The following is a 17,232-nucleotide window of genomic DNA, read 5'->3' on the forward strand; positions in this document are numbered from 1 at the left end:
TGCACCCATGTGGCCACCAAGATCAGTCATCTAGAAGAGCTTTCACTTCTTCAAAGATCAACTTGTCTTCAACAACAAAAGCTTCATGCACATGTGTGTTCACTTTCCTGGCAGCTGTCAACAGACAGCTTCCAGGCAATCCTTTTTTCTCTCCCCAATAAATCCAGGCTCCCTGTAGGCAACGACTGCTGAGAACCCCCGTTCATACGGTTGTGCATCCTTGGACTGAAGGCCTCTCTCTCAGATCAGCGCGTTGAGTTTATGGTTGGGAGACAGTTTTGCTGAGCGTCTGTGTGCCAAACCCGTTTTCTTTGTGAGAAAGCGCCAAGCAGTCGGCCTTTCCACTACTAATCTCTGCATTTCCTGAATCTGTTTTGCTTTATTGATCAGCAAAGGAAGTTGAACATGGTTCCATCATTGGAAATTAACAGAAACAATTTAAGTGACAGAAAACATATAACATTCAATTTGTAATTTTGTTTCAGCAAACCGAGACAAAAATATGAATCTTAGAACTGTAGCTGTAGAATTTTGGAGATTGTGACTGCCACCATATGTTTGGAGAAATAAGTTAGTGATTCAAAGTGCATTTGAACATAGCAGCAATTTATATTTATACAGGGGCTTTAACACAATAAAATATCCTTCCTGTCCTGTCCTACTTGTAGCTACTCCTCCGAAAAAATCTTCTGTCATGGGGAGGTATTGCTTAACCAGGAGACAATTTTGGTCAGTGAGCATCACAATTAAAAGGTGAAAAGGATGTGGCAGCAGAGTTTTGGACAACTTCACGTTTACAGATCGTAGAATGTGAGAGGCTGACCAGGAGTTCATGGAATAGTCAAACCTAGAGTTTAAAAAATACATTGTGAGGGCTGCAGCAGCAAATGAGCTGAGGCGGGGCTGGACAAATTTACAAAAGTGGAAATAGGCAATCTTAGTGATGAGGCACATATGTGGCTAGAGAGATTAGGACAGAGGTTTAATCTCAGTGAGAGGGGTGAAATCAGTGGTGAGGGCATAACGTTTATGATGGGGACTGAAGACAATGGCTTCAATCTTCTCAATATTTAAAGTGGAGGAAACCTCTCATTCAATCCTGGGTGTCGAGAAAGCAGAGACTATAAAGGGGTTGAGAGAGATGATGGGCTTGTCATTGTATGTGTGGAACTGCCATGTTTAAATTACACTACAATTGATGTAAACCCTCAGTTAAGTTTGCGATTTGCAACAACTACCTTTGGAACAGCAGTATCTTCAGCTGTCTAAACCAGGGCTTCCCAAACTGTTGGTCATGATCCCAAATGGGGTCATGAGATGATATTTTAGGGTCATGAGCTCTGAGGAAGCAATGAGGTCACACAAAGTCTAAGGCATTAAAATGAGGCCAAACTGGGAAATAGTTTGGGAAGCACTTATCTAAGCTGAGCTATAAAGTAAATTAAATTCAGCATCTTAGATTGTGGCCTGATGTTTTCTCCATGGGCACAATGGGACATTTGACCTAAAAATGCCCCCATTTGTCATCCATTTTGCCGATGTCGGGACATTCTTAAATATCATACCAATCTGATTAGGCTCTTTGATCATGTTCTTTGATTATGCTCAAACTGAGGCTGTAATGAGGTCAGGAGCTGATTAGTCCTGGCCGAACCCAAACTCTGTGTTTGTTGGCAGGTTATTGCTGAGTAAGTAATGCTTGATAACATTGTCAACGACACCTCCCATTATTTTCTTGTGAGCAAACAGTTGGGACGGTAATTGGCTGGGTTGGATTTGCCCTTCTTTTTATGGGTCATTTTCCATGTTGCTGGGTCGATACCAGTGTTGTAGCTATACTGGAACAGCTTGGCTGAAAGCACAGCTAGTTCTGGAGCACAAGTCTTTGGTACTGCTGGAATGTTGTCAGGGCCCAAAACCTTTGCAATATCCAATGCCCTCAGATGTTTCTTGATATCACATAGAGTGAATCACATTGGCCAAAGACTGGCATCTGTCATGATACTGAGGATCTTATGAGGAAGTCGAGATGGATCATCCACTCGGCACTTTCGGCTGAAGATTGTTGCAAATGCTCCAGCCTTGCCTTTTGCCTTGATGTGCTGAGATCCCCCATCAGTGAGAATAGGGATATTTGTGGGGCCTTCAACTGTCTTTCCCCCCTGCCCCTCCCATTGTTATTTTATTATCTCCTAACATTCATCACTGGATGTAGCAGGACTGCAGAGTTTAGGTATAATCTGTTAGTTGTCGGATTGCTTAGCTCTCTCTATTGCATGTTGCTTACCCTGTTTGGCATGCAAGCATTGTTACAATTCACAGGTCACATCATAGTTCATAGTTCAACATGATAGCTCGCATGGTTTAAAAGTTAGCTGGGAGCTGCAGTCTCAGAAGGAGTAATACAGTTAATGAGGTTATGCTGACAGGAATTTCAGACATGGAAAGACCAACAAGGTTGATGAGATTTACCATAATTAATTACATCAGACAGTCCAGTTCTAATTATGAGACTGAATCCAACAATAGATCTAACAATCTCTGAATATGCAAACTCAGCCATGGGAAGGCCAGGCAAGAACTTTGTAACCCACGACCATAGACAGAATCAAGGATGATTAGATCGGGACAGTTCCCATATTAGATGCAGATTGGCTAACTTGAGATAAAGCAAGTAGGTAGTCTCTGCTGAAAAAATATTATGCTATCTCCCTTCCTAATATTGATAACCCAATAATGTAATTATGGAACTGATTCAATCTTCTGTATTCACAATGGACTGTAAATGGACTGATAATACATAGATACATAGAACATATAGTGCAGAAGAAGGCCATTCGGCCCACCGACCCACTTAAGCCCTCACTTCCACCCTATCCACATAACCTAATATCCCCTCCCAACCTTTTTGGACACTAAGGGCAATTTATCATGACCAATCCACTTAACCTGCACGTCTTTAGACTGTGGGAGGAAACCGGAACACCCGGAGGAAACCCACGCAGACACGGGGAGAACGTGCAGACTCCGCACAGACAGTGACCCAGCGTGGAATCGAACCTGGAACCCTGGCGCTGTAAAGCCACAGTGCGAGCCACATGTGTTACCGTGCTGCGTAACATGTGTAAATTGCCAGTAAATTAAAACTCATTTGGGCGAAAGACCAGTTGGATTCTCCCAATGTTTGTACGATAATGATCGATCAAGCACTGCTTCTGAGATTCCTCAAATTTATTGAGAACTGCCACAACACAAGTAATCCTGTGTTGTAGCTTCAATAGGTTGACAACTAATATTAGGTATGCCTATTACAGCTCTTGGTGTACCATCCTACAGTCTTCTTTGAATCAGTGTTCATACCCTGACTTGATGGTAATGGTAGAGTTAGAGATATACCGGGCCATGACATTAAAGATTGTGGTTGCATATACGATGAAGGTTATCCTCAATGTGAAGATGAGACTTCATCTCCAAAAGGACTGTATAGTGGTCACTTCGCCCAATACTGTCATCAACAGCTACATCTGTGGCTGGTCGATTGATGAGGACGACATCAAGTAGGCTTTTGCATTTTGGTGGTTCCCTCACCACCTCAAAAGTCCCAGTCTAGCAGTTATGTCCTCCAGGACTCAGTCAGTAATGATGCTACTGAGCTACTCTTTGGGATGGATATTGAAATATTGTGCCCAGAGTATATTCTGTGTCATTGTCATCCTTAGTGCTTCTTCCAACTGGTGCTCAACAAAGAGGAGTAGTAATTCATTAGCTTTGGGGTGGTTGGGAGGGTGGGATGGCTGGTGAGCAGGAGGTTTCTTTGCCCATGTTTAACCTGTTTCCAGGAGAATTCCAAGAGGCTGGAGTAAATGTTGAGGTCTGACAGGGCAACATGAAATGAAATGAAATGAAATGAAAATTGCTTATTGTCACAAGTAGGCTTTAAATGAAGTTACTGTGAAAAGCCTCTAGTCGCCACATTCCAGCGCCTGTTCGGGGAGGCTGTTACAGGAATCGAACCGTGCTGCTGGCCTGCCTTGGTCTGCTTTCAAAGCCAGCGATTTAGCCCTGTGCTAAACATCCTCCTGACCCTATGTCAACGTGCTGTCACGTCTGGTGTTTGCTTGCCAATCGGACTGAACATGCCCAGGGATGGTGATGGTGACTTCTGGGTCATTGGCCAGAATTTTACGTTGCTGGGGCAGGCAAGGACCCGACCTGGAAACGTGTGAAATTGCGCGAGAAGGTTACTGCTACACATCCCGTGTCATCACGCACTCGTGCCATATTTTGGTCGACAGGCATGCGCGAGAGGTGGAAGTGCTCCGTCGACAATCGAGCAGGCAATTTAGCCCATTAAGAGGACAATTGAAAGTAATTTTACGGGGCACTTCTACTTTTACGGTTGGCAGGCAGGCCAATTGGCCAGGCGGCATTTACGTTTTTGCTACAACCTCAGTGCAGGGCGGGGTGAAATGTCGGCTAAAATAAAATTTTAAACGGTGTCTGGGTGCTGAGGTATGTGCTTGAATGTACTGCCTGTGCAATTTTAATCTTTATGTTGATCTATCTGGTTCAGAAATATACACATCCAGAAAACAAAGCACGATGCATTCTTGAACCACCGTGAACTCAGAGAGGAGGTCTGCTGCCTTCCAATTGAGAGTTGGAAATGTTGTCATCACCCTGTAGCTTTTTGGAGAATTAACAGGAACAACTGTAAGTGACAATTGTTCAGGTTCTTCGAGTCTTTCAGGACTTTCTCTCCACGGCTCCCATACTTGCAGTACCTTTACTGGCCACAGCGTTTTGCTTGACTGCAACAGGTGGTGCTGTTGAGCTGGTTCCTACTTTCTGAGCTTTGTAAAGCTCTTGTCATTCAGCTGCGATTTGACGCAAAATGAATGGCAGGGCTTGAAAGTGAAAATTGAATGAAGAAAAAGCCTTGTACAGTCTTCCACAAGCTGTTAGGAGCTGGTGGGGGCTGTCACTGGATGGGCTATTTTCTTGTCCCACTCTTGAGTATTTAACTGCAGAAGGAATGGATTCTCCTGTCTGTGAGTTTCCTGAATGCTAAACAATCTGGAGTCAACTATTTAGTGACTGTTCCAGTACAATCCTTCACAGCAGATAGACTTAGCCTGCTCACGCTTTCCCAAATCAGCAAACTTACAGTTAACTGCTACACGCTGGCTGGAGCAAAGTACAATGTCCCAGAATGAATTAATTGAATGTAGAATTCCTATAAATGTGCAGAAACATTTGCACACTTCGTCTTGTGAGTATCTGGCAGTTTCAATTCCACCACACACGTTCTGTATGTGGAAGGGTGAGACTTGTATATTTGTCAGTCAAACCTTCAGAAATCAATGTCAACGTGTTGCATTCTAATTTTTTTTGCAAATGTACCAATTATACAACAAGGATTGGTAAAACTATAATGAGCGCAATTCCCCAGAAAGTGCTGTAGCGAGCGGGAACTGTTGCGCGCTTCCTGGTGGTGAGAGGAGGTAGGGGCCCGCCAAACCTCAGGGTCAGGCTCCTGAGGTTGCACTAGAAATCCTGTCCCAACAGGAGAGGAGTGCAGAGGTCGGGGAGGACATATAGTTTGAAATTGGCGTACTAGGTGCCCTGTATCGCGAGGTTCGCGACACAGTACCCCCGGATCTGCACCGAATGTGATTCGGAAGCGAGGGAGATTGTTTGGTGGAATGCGGGGGAAATTTTGAGAGAACAGCTCCTTACCGTGTCTGGATGTACAAAGCTCTCTGTGCTCCCAGAGTCAAACAGACAGGGCGTGTCGTGCCCATTGACCCGGACGGTCATCATCGAGTTCCTGAGGTGCTTGGGCCGTGACTGGTCGAGAGTGACAGCGCCGAGCTGCGGGTAGCCGGCGTGGTCGGAGGTGGTGGGGTGGTCCCAAGATGGCTACCCCCGTTGGTCGCACGTGGCGGGCGGCGTTGGAGATGGCGACCAAGATGGCGGCCCCCGTCAGTCACATGTGTCGGGTGGCGTTGAAGATGGTGGCCAAAATGGCGGCCCCCATGAGTCGCACATGTCGGGTCGGGTTAAAGATGGCTGCCCCCCCGGACAGCACGAGGCCGATGACACGTCCGAAGGGGGCGGTACCGGCAGGCACGCAGCCACGCTGTGGGGTCTGCAGGCCTGTGAGTCTGAAAATCGGGCCTGTGATTTCGGAGCTTTGGATCTGGCCAGGCAGACTTTGGCAAAGTGTCCTTTCTTGCCGCAGTCGCTACAGGTCGCGTTCCGAGCCGGGCAACGCTGCCTGAGGTACTGGTTCTGGCCGCAGAAATAGCAGGGCAGCCCCCGGGGTTGGGCGGGCAGCCGCGCGGCGCAGGGGATCGGGTGTCCATGAGGGGATCGCGTGGTCGGAGGGGAAAGCATTGAGGCTCTGAAAAGCTACCTCTAAGGAGGTGGATGGTTTTACTGTCTCTTCTAGGTCGAGGGCGCCCTTTTCGAGCAAGCGCTGTCTGACGTAGTTGGACCGGACTTCAGCCACATGGGTGTCCTTGACGGCGAGTTCCATATGCTGCGAGGCTGTGACGTTCTTGTAGTTGCAGTTTCGCGCTAGTACCTTCAGATCGCGCAGGTATTCTTCCAGCTATTCCCCGGGGGTTGAAGACGAGTGGTGAGGAGATTCCGCGCGAACACTTCGTTCACCGGCCTCACGTACTGCCTTTTCAGGCTCACGACCGCGTCTGCGTACGTGGTCGCTTACTCGATCTGCACGGAGATTCTGTGGCTCACCCAGGCGTGGGGGAGACTCAGTTTCTGTTCCTCGGTGACGGTGGGCGAGGAGGAGGCAGCGAGGTAGGCCTCAAAACAGCGGAGCCAGTGTGAAGAAATTCCTTTGGCTTCTGCTGCCTGAGTGTCGAGTTCCAGTCGATCAGGTTTGAGGGCTGCTTCCATAGCGATATTGTAGCTGATTAAATTGATGCGACCATCAATTCATACGAGACGGAGAGTTGAAGTGAATAATTTTATTCAGCTAGAACTGTGCCTGCCTACGACTGCTCTGTACTGAGTGCCGCCTACAGGCTACAGATCTATATACCTCCCCCGAGGGGGCGAAGCCATAGGCTGACCCCACAAGGGCACTAACATAATACAATGTAATGTAATGTAATACAATGGTAGGCCATAGGTGGAGCCCACAAGGGCATCAACATAATACAGTGTAATGTAATACAATGGTGAATGGTCGCAGTAATACATTCACCACAGTGTTTAGCGAGCAGGAACTGCTGCGCGCTTCCTGCCGCTCTGCCCTGCGAGGTCAGCAATGCTATTCAACGTTGATTGGTCCACAAAATGAGGCCTCACGGCTTCTCACTGCAAATGAAGGCTCACCAGCAAAGTTGCCGGCACCACGCTCACCAGCCCCCCACTAACAAGATCGAGCAGCACTTAAGCAGTACTAACTCAGACAACCCCAGCCAGCTCGAAACAATGGCACAGAGGAGACTGGTCCCAAGATTTCAGGATGCAGATCTGGGGAGGTTGCTAGATGCTGTGAAGGCCAGGAGGGATGTCCTGTTTCCCCGAGGGTCCAGGAGGGTCAGCCATAGGACAGTCAGTGCTGCCTGGGACAAGGCGGCAGCTGTGAGTGTGACCAGGTGGACTGGCCTCCAGTGCAGGAAAAAGGTCAATCGCTTCAACAACCACCAACCCTTCCTTCACACCCTCCTTCTACCATTGTGAGCCATGCGTGTGGCTACCGATGCCGTTTCTGTGACCCTTCAGGAAAAGCTCTCCCACAATCGCCGGGAGTGAGCCAAGACTGGCGGTGGTGTGCTGGACATCAGATTCCTCACCTCCTTTGAGGACTGACCCTGGAGGTGACTGGTGTGGCCGAGGACAGGGCGGTCACCAATGTGGAGGCTGGTGGAAGTCGCAGAGGTGAGGAGCCACCGGGGACCTGTCAAGCGTGGTTGTTATTGTCTTACTGACTGGCCCATCCCTCCCACTGACCAAAAAGTTTAAAACAAATCGCACTACAGCAAGTAACCGTTTTGGGCAGGGGAGGGTGAAAAAAAGTGAAACAGACTTTCGACGTTCTGCGCATGTGCACTTTGAAAAAGGACGTGAACCGGAAGTTGACCGATTTGCGCATGCGCACGAGAGGTTTACGCATGACGTCACTATCGTGATGACATGTACATGCTATGAACACTCCCACTTAAAGCAACACTGTCTTGCATTTGGAAAAAGGTGCAAAACATGTAATAAATTCAATCATTTTTCCACACAATGCAGATTTAACACAACAACACAACAGAATCAATTTAAAAAGGCATTTCAACAGTATAAAAAGTCAACACCACACACAACAAAGAAGAAGAAGAAAACATTTTAAAATCAAAGATTGATTTAACTATGCTTACTTCACTGGACAACTTCATAATAGAAGTCATCCCTAAAACAAATGGAAACGATACTGCTGATAAACCAATCAGATAGCTATCTGATAGAACTAGAGATTGGATAGAAACATTGATCATAAATGGATCAGAGGTACAATTTAAATTGGACACTGGTGCACACGCCAATCTGATCACAGAATCAGATTTGGGCAAAATGGAGACCGGTCCAAAATATAAAAATACACATTGTAAATTAACAGACAACAATGGAAATGAAATAGCAACAAAAGATTCATGCTACCTCATAGTTCAGAGTGGTGACATCAAAATTCTACTTGATTTTGAAACTGTGGATGACACAAAATCCTCACTTATTGGAGCAGAGGCATGTCTAAAATTAAACCTGCTGAAATTAACTAAGCATGTCAAAGGTCTCAGCATGAAGATGCAAAGAAAAATGTAGCCCTTGTGGATACATTATCCAGACCCACAATACAAGAGGATGACAAAGTTGTTGACATTTTACTCAGTAATGAAGCACAAGCCAACTTCATCAAAGCAATGCTACCTGTCACAGATGCTGAACTATAAATAATCAAGATGTGGAGGTGCCGGCGTTGGACTGGGGTGAGCACAGTAAGAGGAGGAGCAGTGCTCCAAAAGCTAGTGATTTGTAACAAACCTGTTGGACTTTAACTGGTGTTGTAAGACTTCTTACTATAATTAATCAAGGCAGAAATTCTACGAGATACGACACTTCAGTAAGTGATATAATATCTACATACTGACTGGCCCAAAGGAAAATGTGCAAACCTTTGCAACATCAGAGAGGACTTGACAATCACAGACAACTTTCTATTGAAAGATGACTGTATAGTAATTCCATCATGTCTTATTCTCGCACAAATCCATGAAGGACATCAAGGCACTGAGAAATGTCGAAGACGAGCACGGCAATTGGTATATTGGCCTGGCATCAACAAAGGTACAGAAAACTACATTCAATAGTGTCAGATATGTCAAACACACCAACTAGCAGAATGTAAGCAGACCTTAGTGGAAAGCGAACTATTTACTCAACCAAAGTCGCAGTGGACATATTTTACTTTCAAGGCTGTGATTATTTGATAATCATTGACTATTACTCAAATTTTCCGTAAGTTGTCAAGTTATCTGACTCAACAAAATATTCAGTTGTCAAGGCAACAAAGGATGTATTTGTCAGACATGGCATACCAATTACTGTTGTCACAGACAATGGACCATGTTTTAGCAGCCTAGAGTGGTTAAAATTTACGAATCAATATAACTTGCACACCCACAGGCGAACAGGAAAGCAGAGAAAGGAGCAGGAATTGTGAAGCAGTTTTTCAGGAAAGCTATGGAGGACAAAAATGACTTTGACTTAGCACTGTTAGCATACAGGGCTACACCATTGTCATCAGGGCTTTCTCCAGCACAACTGGGACGATGGGACAAAAAATACGTACGACATTACCAACTCTCATTATTCCAAACAAAGATCAACAAGTCATGCATCAAAAAATGCAACAACTAAGAACAAACAAAAGAAATACTACGATAAAAGCTCCAAACCATTGTCTACACTCAAAGAATGTGATATTGTACACATTCGTAATTCTGAAGGTGGATGGATGGACACTGCAAAAGTACTCAATAAGCTCACACCAAGATCATACTTTATCAGAACACAATCTGGAAAGACTTTTAGAAGAAACACAAGAGATCTCCCGAAACTTAAACGACCCATTACATTCACAGAATCAGCTACCACAAGTCAAAAACTCATATTTCCTACAAATATTCCAAACTTATATTGTTAAATGAACCAGACAATTCACAGAACACTGTAGTAACATTAAGAAGGTCTACAAGATGTAGGAAACCTCCAAATAACTTAAATTTGTGACTTTGTAAAATAACATTGGTTCTATCAATGTTGACATGCTGTATAATATTGTAAACAAGAAAATGTATAGACAACATTTTTTTCCAAAGAAAGGGGGATGTGACATTATACAAAAGTACAGCATGTAAAGAGTTAATGTTATATTAAGCCTAGCCACTAGAGGGAGCTAAGAGACAGTGCTATATATTGCACAGGCTCTTGGACTTCTGGGTCAGATTAGGTTGGAACTCGAGGAGATTAGTTAATAGCTATAGATAGTGTGAGTGAGTGTAGTTTAATTCTTATATGTATGTTTGCTATTTGGAATAATTGTCAAACTCGCATTTAGTAGTATTAAAATAAAGTTAGTTTAGTTACTTTAAAAAGATCTTTGTGATCACTACATCTACCAGCCTGGAAACCCCTCACAAAGATCACCACAACCACCAGCTACCCCGGGTCCCACACTCTGATGAGACTGTATCTCACAGACAGCACATAGCACAGGGCAGCCCGGCTGTACATGTGCTGCCAACAGGTGAGCTGGGGCCTCCAGCCTCATAGCCCCCAGAGGACGCCGGCCAGTGGCAGCAAAGGCCATGGGACGTGATAAGCAGCTGGTTACGTCCATCTCAGATGTGCATCCTGGGGACACAGGAGAGGTAGAGCTAGCAGGGTTGAGCACATCGAGGATGACTGAGGGCACCAGGGGGAGGGGGTGGGTGATTAGGTAGGGGGTGAGGGGTGGGGTGGGGGAGGTGGCAGCACTATCAGGAAGGTGGGGAATTGTAAAACATAATAAACAACTTTATGCACAACTAGTATGACACCTCTCACTTTCTTCCACAATGTGGGCTGACCTCCGAGCCCTGAGCCCATTTCTCCAGGCATCTCCCCCTCCCCCCCCCCCACTCCTCCCCAAGGCACTCACCCACCCTCCGGCCATGGAAATGTCCCCGGAGCTGTGTCCCATCCCCTGGATGTTCTGATGTTGGCTGTTGCGTGTGTTCAAGCACGCAATTCCAGGCAGCAAGGTATGTTAGGCAATGTCTCCAACATGCTCCATGGACCGCCTACCCACAGGGATCCACTTGGGTTGCGTGAAGTGCTCACTTTACTACGATTGCCAATTCCCTATTAGCAATAGCCTACAGCCGCACAGCCAGAGGCCTCGGCAGTCAATAAGGTTTATGGGTGGTCGGTGGGGTAGACAGGCAGGGACAGGGATTGCCCCGGAACGAATATACACAATCTAGGCATAGTGATGCTATGTGTGGTCGGCCCCTGCAGTGGGTCCCCCATCCCCATCTGAGGTCCCCCCACACCACACCGAGCACTGGGGTGGCATGTCCAGTGCCCTGGACTCTTTGCCTGAATGTAAAGTTGGCTACTTGCCTCCTTGGCTCCCCACAGAAGACCTTCCACCAGGTCCACGTTTTCCAAAATGAATACGATTCGGCACCAGCGTAAGCACTTGCTGGGGAGGCCGCTGAAGGACGGGAGGCCTTTGGATATGGGGTTGCTCTCGTTAGTTGTATGGAAATAGGGCTCAAGTGGTGATAATTGGTTTCTCGCTATGCTACGACGAGATCCCGATTTCACCTCCGGGAGTGGGCCGGTTGCATGGCAAACTGTTTGGCGCCAGATGCGGTTCTCATTTTCTGCCTCTCCTGCTATTCACCGGCCTTGTTTCGCTTCAACGTGAGCATAATGAGGCCAGAGAATCACACCGTATGTGTGTTCTTTATTTGAAGTTGAAACAATTGTAATAAGTCCATGTGGCAGAAGTCCCTTCACCAGAATTCCTTTTATTAACAAAACCAACAGCAGAACAACCATGTGCATTCAACTTACTATCTACACTCAGAGTGCAGAGGATCTGACACTCCCTGTTATATACAAAGAAGAGGTTCCCTGATTGGGTCACTAATCATGGAACTCGTATTCCAATTGGCCAATCTCAAAGGCCTGTTCTAAGTCATTACAACAATATACAATATACATACAATGTTAACTGGGTGGCGAAAGGGTCATGTTTGACCTGTATGACTGTTTCTTTTCTTCTGTCTACTGAATTACGGTATTATACATCACATCGTATCTACTGGTGGGTAATGATGGATAGCAGTTTACAATGTGGCCCCTTAAAGTTACATATATATATATATATATGTATATATATATATCACACCACAACAATTTCCTACTCGTGTTGAGGATAAAGTGGATGGTTACAGCATGTTTAGCCGGATGTTTCACGGTGCTCCTTCTCATCACAATCAAGAGGGACAGCACGGTGGCACAGTGGTTAGCACTGCTGCCTCACAGCTCCAACGTCCCGGGTTCAATTCCAGCATCGGGTAACTGTCTGTGTGCAGTCCTCACTTTCTCCCCGTGTCTGCATGGGTTTCCTCCGGGTGCAACACTTTCCTCCCAACAGTCCAAAAATATGCAGGTTAGGTGGATTGGTCATCTAAATTGCCAATAGGTTTTGTGGGGTTACTGGGTTACAGGGATAGGGTGGAGGCGTGGGCTTGGGTGGGGTGCTATTTCCAAGGGTCTAACTTGATGGATCGAATGGCCTCATGCACTATAAATTCCATGATTCTATGATTAGCAGTTGTTGTCATCCCTCATTGCCCTTCAACTGAGTGACTTCATAGGCCATTTCAGAGTCTACCATGTAGTAACTAGAATCACATGTAGGCCAAATCAGGTAAGGATGACAGATTTCCATCTTAAAAGAGTATAAGATGGAGTTTTAGAACAATCAATGATAGTTTCATTGTCACTAATACTGAGACTATCATCATATTCTAAATTTATTAATTGAATTCAAATTCCACCTGTTTCTAAAGTGGGATTTGAACACACATCTCCAGAACACTAGCCTCTGGATTACAAGTCCAGAAACAGTGCAGTGCACAAGCTGTTGTTCATGTTTCAGAGAGGGTCCTAGTTAGAGCTTCAAGGTTGGAAAATCCAGCAATGGCATCAAATGAGCGTTCCACACTGATGTCACAATCTGCCTGCTCTGTGTACTTCTGGTTCTGAAACTACTGAGCCTACGGAGCCAAACTTTACAGCCACAGAATCTTACAGCTCAGATGAAAACCATTCAGCCACGTGCCCCTGCTTGTGGTGATGTGCCTGTGCACAGTTCTGTACATAGTTAGCAATGCGACCTCTAACCAGCTGGTGGTGATCGATATCTATCACGTGACTTGAGATACCCTCCAGTTGGTAGTAAGACATATAACGGGATAGTTGTACTTAGAGTAGCTCCAGGTGAATTCACTGAATTCATTTAGTAGCCTTTGTCTGTATTCTAGTTTCTGTGTTATCTTTCCACGTGTTTGTTAATAAATCATCTTCCATGTTATATAATCATATGTTCTGTGCACATCATTACAATGGTTAGATCACAGAACACAACACTGCTGTCTCTTTGAAAGAGCTTCCAATTAGTCTCTCTCTACTCTTTCCCCAGAGCTTTTCAAATTATTTCCTTCAAATATTTACATCACATTCTTTTGAAAGTTGTGTTGATATTCTGTTCATAATGTTATACATGACCTACGACCACCAGGTGGCAGCGTACACCCACCACGTGACCCTGTGTCTGGGCAGTTGGGAGTAAGTTGTATTGGAGGACAGACGTATTTTGCTGCAGCTCTATAATAGTTAGTTAGTGTTAGTAGTTGATTATTTCACTTATTCTAGTTATATTTATCAAGCAGTTGTTTCAAAATAAATTATTTAAACTAGATATTCTGTAGCTCATCATTCACATCGGCCAGTCTACAAAACATGACATGGTACCAGGTTTGATGATTCACCAAGAACTCAAAGATTCTGCAAGAAATCTAATCCATTAAAGATAACTTGGAGTAAGAAGAAAGCAAACATGTTTTTTCTACTAATCTTGCAAGCTACTGGCAACTGGTGCTCAACGCATGGTAAAACCTCAAAGCCCAGGATGGAAGGTATCAAGACACCTCAACAGCTTCGGATATCCGGTAACATAGATGAGAATTGGAGGGTGTTTAACCAACAGTTTAAACTATATGTTGCAATCCTTGGTCTGCACACAGCCCAATGAGAGGCGTAGCATGTTGCTGCTCACTGTAGCAGCTCCTCAAGCAATTGACATTTTCAACAGATTTGCCATTGAAAGCAAGGCAGACAGTATTTCTCAAGCATTTTGATCGACATTACTCTCCTAAAAAAAATGAAACCTTTGAGTGCTATATATTTATTTTGTGCACCCAGAACATGGGAGAGGCATTTGATAGCTTTTTCATCGACTTGCAGTTGAAGGCGCAATCATGCAATTTTAGTACATTCCAGTCGTCAATGATACACGATCAGATAGTTTTCAGAATCTCCAATGAAAAGGTGCAAGAGTGGCTTCTTCAGGAAACAGACCAAATTGAAAATTCTATCCAAATATGTAACGCTAGTGAGATTGCAGCAAAACAGATCAGCGCATTGAATCTCCGGCATTTTGGCGTGCCTGTAGAAGAGGCGGCCAACGCCATTAGTGTGGTGGTCCAGTCGAATAAAAAACCCTGCTCCCAGTGCGGCTGTCCATTTTGGACGGCTGACCCGATCCTCCATTTTATGTCTGTGATGTAGCAAACGGCATTTGCCAAGGCAATGCCCAGCCTTGGACAGACATGTGCCAACTGTAATGGCAGAAATCAGTTTGCAGGAGTAGGCCTGAACAAACAAAGACTATCAACACAGTTGATGAAGTGTGTCTCGGGGACACATTTTTTGTAGACATGATCGCCAGCGAAGACAAGGGGACTCAAGTCATGCCAAATGACAATGCGTTTGTACAAATTTGTAGCAATAGTGAATTAAATACAGATAATCATAAGGATGAAGGGTCAGTATCATTAAAGATAAATGACAGTGATAACAGTCAAATTCGACACCGGTGTGAGGGCCAACCTCATCAATCTGTCCGACGTAAAAAAGCTACGAATTGAGCGGAAAATAGTTAACAAAACAGTATTGTTAAGAGATTACAATGGTAATGAAATCACATTTCACAGCCTGTGAGCTTGATGTCAATGTAAAAAACAAAATTCACAAGTTGAAATTTTCCATGGTGGCAGTGGAACGAGAATCTTTGATTGGAGTAGAAGTGCGTGAGGCGCTGCAGTTAGTCAAACAAGTCTACAGTGCAGACAGTACTGCAACAAGCCCTCATGCCTCAGGAGACTCCACACTAAATGATTTCCCTGAGATATTCCAAGGTTTTGCTACTTTACCATCTACGTACAAGATTCAATTAAAGGAGAATGCGAAGCCTGTGTTTCACGCGCTGAGACATGTACCAGCTCCATTAAGAGATCAACTAAAGCCTGAGCTAGAGAGAATGACAGTTTATTAAGCGCATTGAAGAGCCTACAGACTGGGTTAATTCCATAGTCTGGGTCAAGAAGCGTAATGGAGACATGCAAATCTACATGGATATTAAGGATTTAAATCTTAACATCAAAAGGGAACAGTACCCTATACCAAAAGGGAGGAGACAACGTGCAAGATGACAGGAACAACCTGTTTCAAATTAGACGCATCATAAGGCTTCTGACAACTTAAACTAGATAAAGGAAGCACTAAATTATGCATGTTCAACACACCCTTTGGAAGATATTGCTTTTTAAGAATGTCATTTGGCATAATGTCTGCTTCAGAAATTTTTATTGTGCCATGGGGCATATAGTTGAAAGAATTCCAGCGATCCAAGTTTATGCGGATGACATAATTATTTGGGGATTGACACGGGAAGAGAATGAACAACGGCTTCTCCGAGTCTAAAAAGTGGCAAGAAAAATGGTCCGAAGTTGAACAGGACAAAATGTCAAATCGCTGTGCACAGCATCATCTTCCTGGGAGATAAGCTCTCCACACAAGGTGTTCAGCCTGATCAAGACAAAATTCCTCAGGTGCCACGACCTTTTGATGAAAAAGGCATCTTACGAATGCTGGAGATGATAAATCTTGTGGGAAAATTCATTCCCAACTTGGCAGCTAAAACGGCACATCTTAGGGAGACCAGAAAGAAAGATGCGACATTCCCGTGGTCCAGCAGCCATGAACAAGAATGGCAGGAATTGCAAGTTTCGCTCATGCTAGCGCCAGTCCTGACGTTTTTTGACCCAGCAAGAAATACAAAAATCTCGACGGACACATCAAAGGATGTTTTGAGAGTGGTCCTATTCCAACAGGATGTCGAGAAAGCTGGCGTCCAGTAGGATATGCATCCAGATCGATGTCTGATACTGAATGAACATACGTACAAGTCGAAAAGCAATGCCTCGGACTGATTAATGGGCTGATGAAGATCCATGATTATGTGTATGGGCTTCCAACATTTATTGTGGAGACTGGCCACAGGCCACTGGTTGGCAGCATTAAAAAAATCTTAATGAGATGTCCCCGAGGATTCAGCGATTGATCATGAAGTTGTAACAGTATGACTTCGAATTGGTGTATACACCGGGAAAGCATCTCATTGTTGCTGACACGCTATCTAGAGCCGCCGGGATTGCGGAACCACTCCAGCTGGATGAGGACGTGCAGGTCCATGTAAACCTCGTAACTGAGTCTCTGCCAGTCTTTGACAACAAATCAAAAATAATTAAAGAAGAAACTGCCATACAGCCTGCAAAAAGTGAGACAGTATCTCCATGAAGCATGGTCCAAAGGATCCTGCTCAGGTGTCCACAATATATGAGCAGAGTTCAATGATGTGAATGGATTTTTGCTGTGGAATCAGTGGATTGTGATTTCACAGGCACTATGGTCAATAATCCTAATGAAGCTACATGATGGGCACTTGGGGATGGAACAGTGCCAGGCAGTTTATTTTATTTTTTAAAAATTTGTTTTTATTCAAAATGTTTCAATAATTTTTACAAACCACTACAA

At 44.8% G+C, this 17,232-nt stretch overlaps 1 protein-coding gene across 1 annotated transcript in view; it reads left to right on the top strand.

The window, feature by feature from the left end:
- Nucleotides 1-17,232, top strand: part of LOC140393168 (cubilin-like) — a 367,012-nt gene that overhangs the window by 325,022 nt on the left and 24,758 nt on the right. The gene's annotated exons all lie outside the window — the stretch shown is intronic.

Source organism: Scyliorhinus torazame, chromosome 16, assembly GCF_047496885.1.
Source record: "Scyliorhinus torazame isolate Kashiwa2021f chromosome 16, sScyTor2.1, whole genome shotgun sequence".
NCBI classification, from domain to species: Eukaryota; Metazoa; Chordata; class Chondrichthyes; order Carcharhiniformes; family Scyliorhinidae; genus Scyliorhinus; species Scyliorhinus torazame.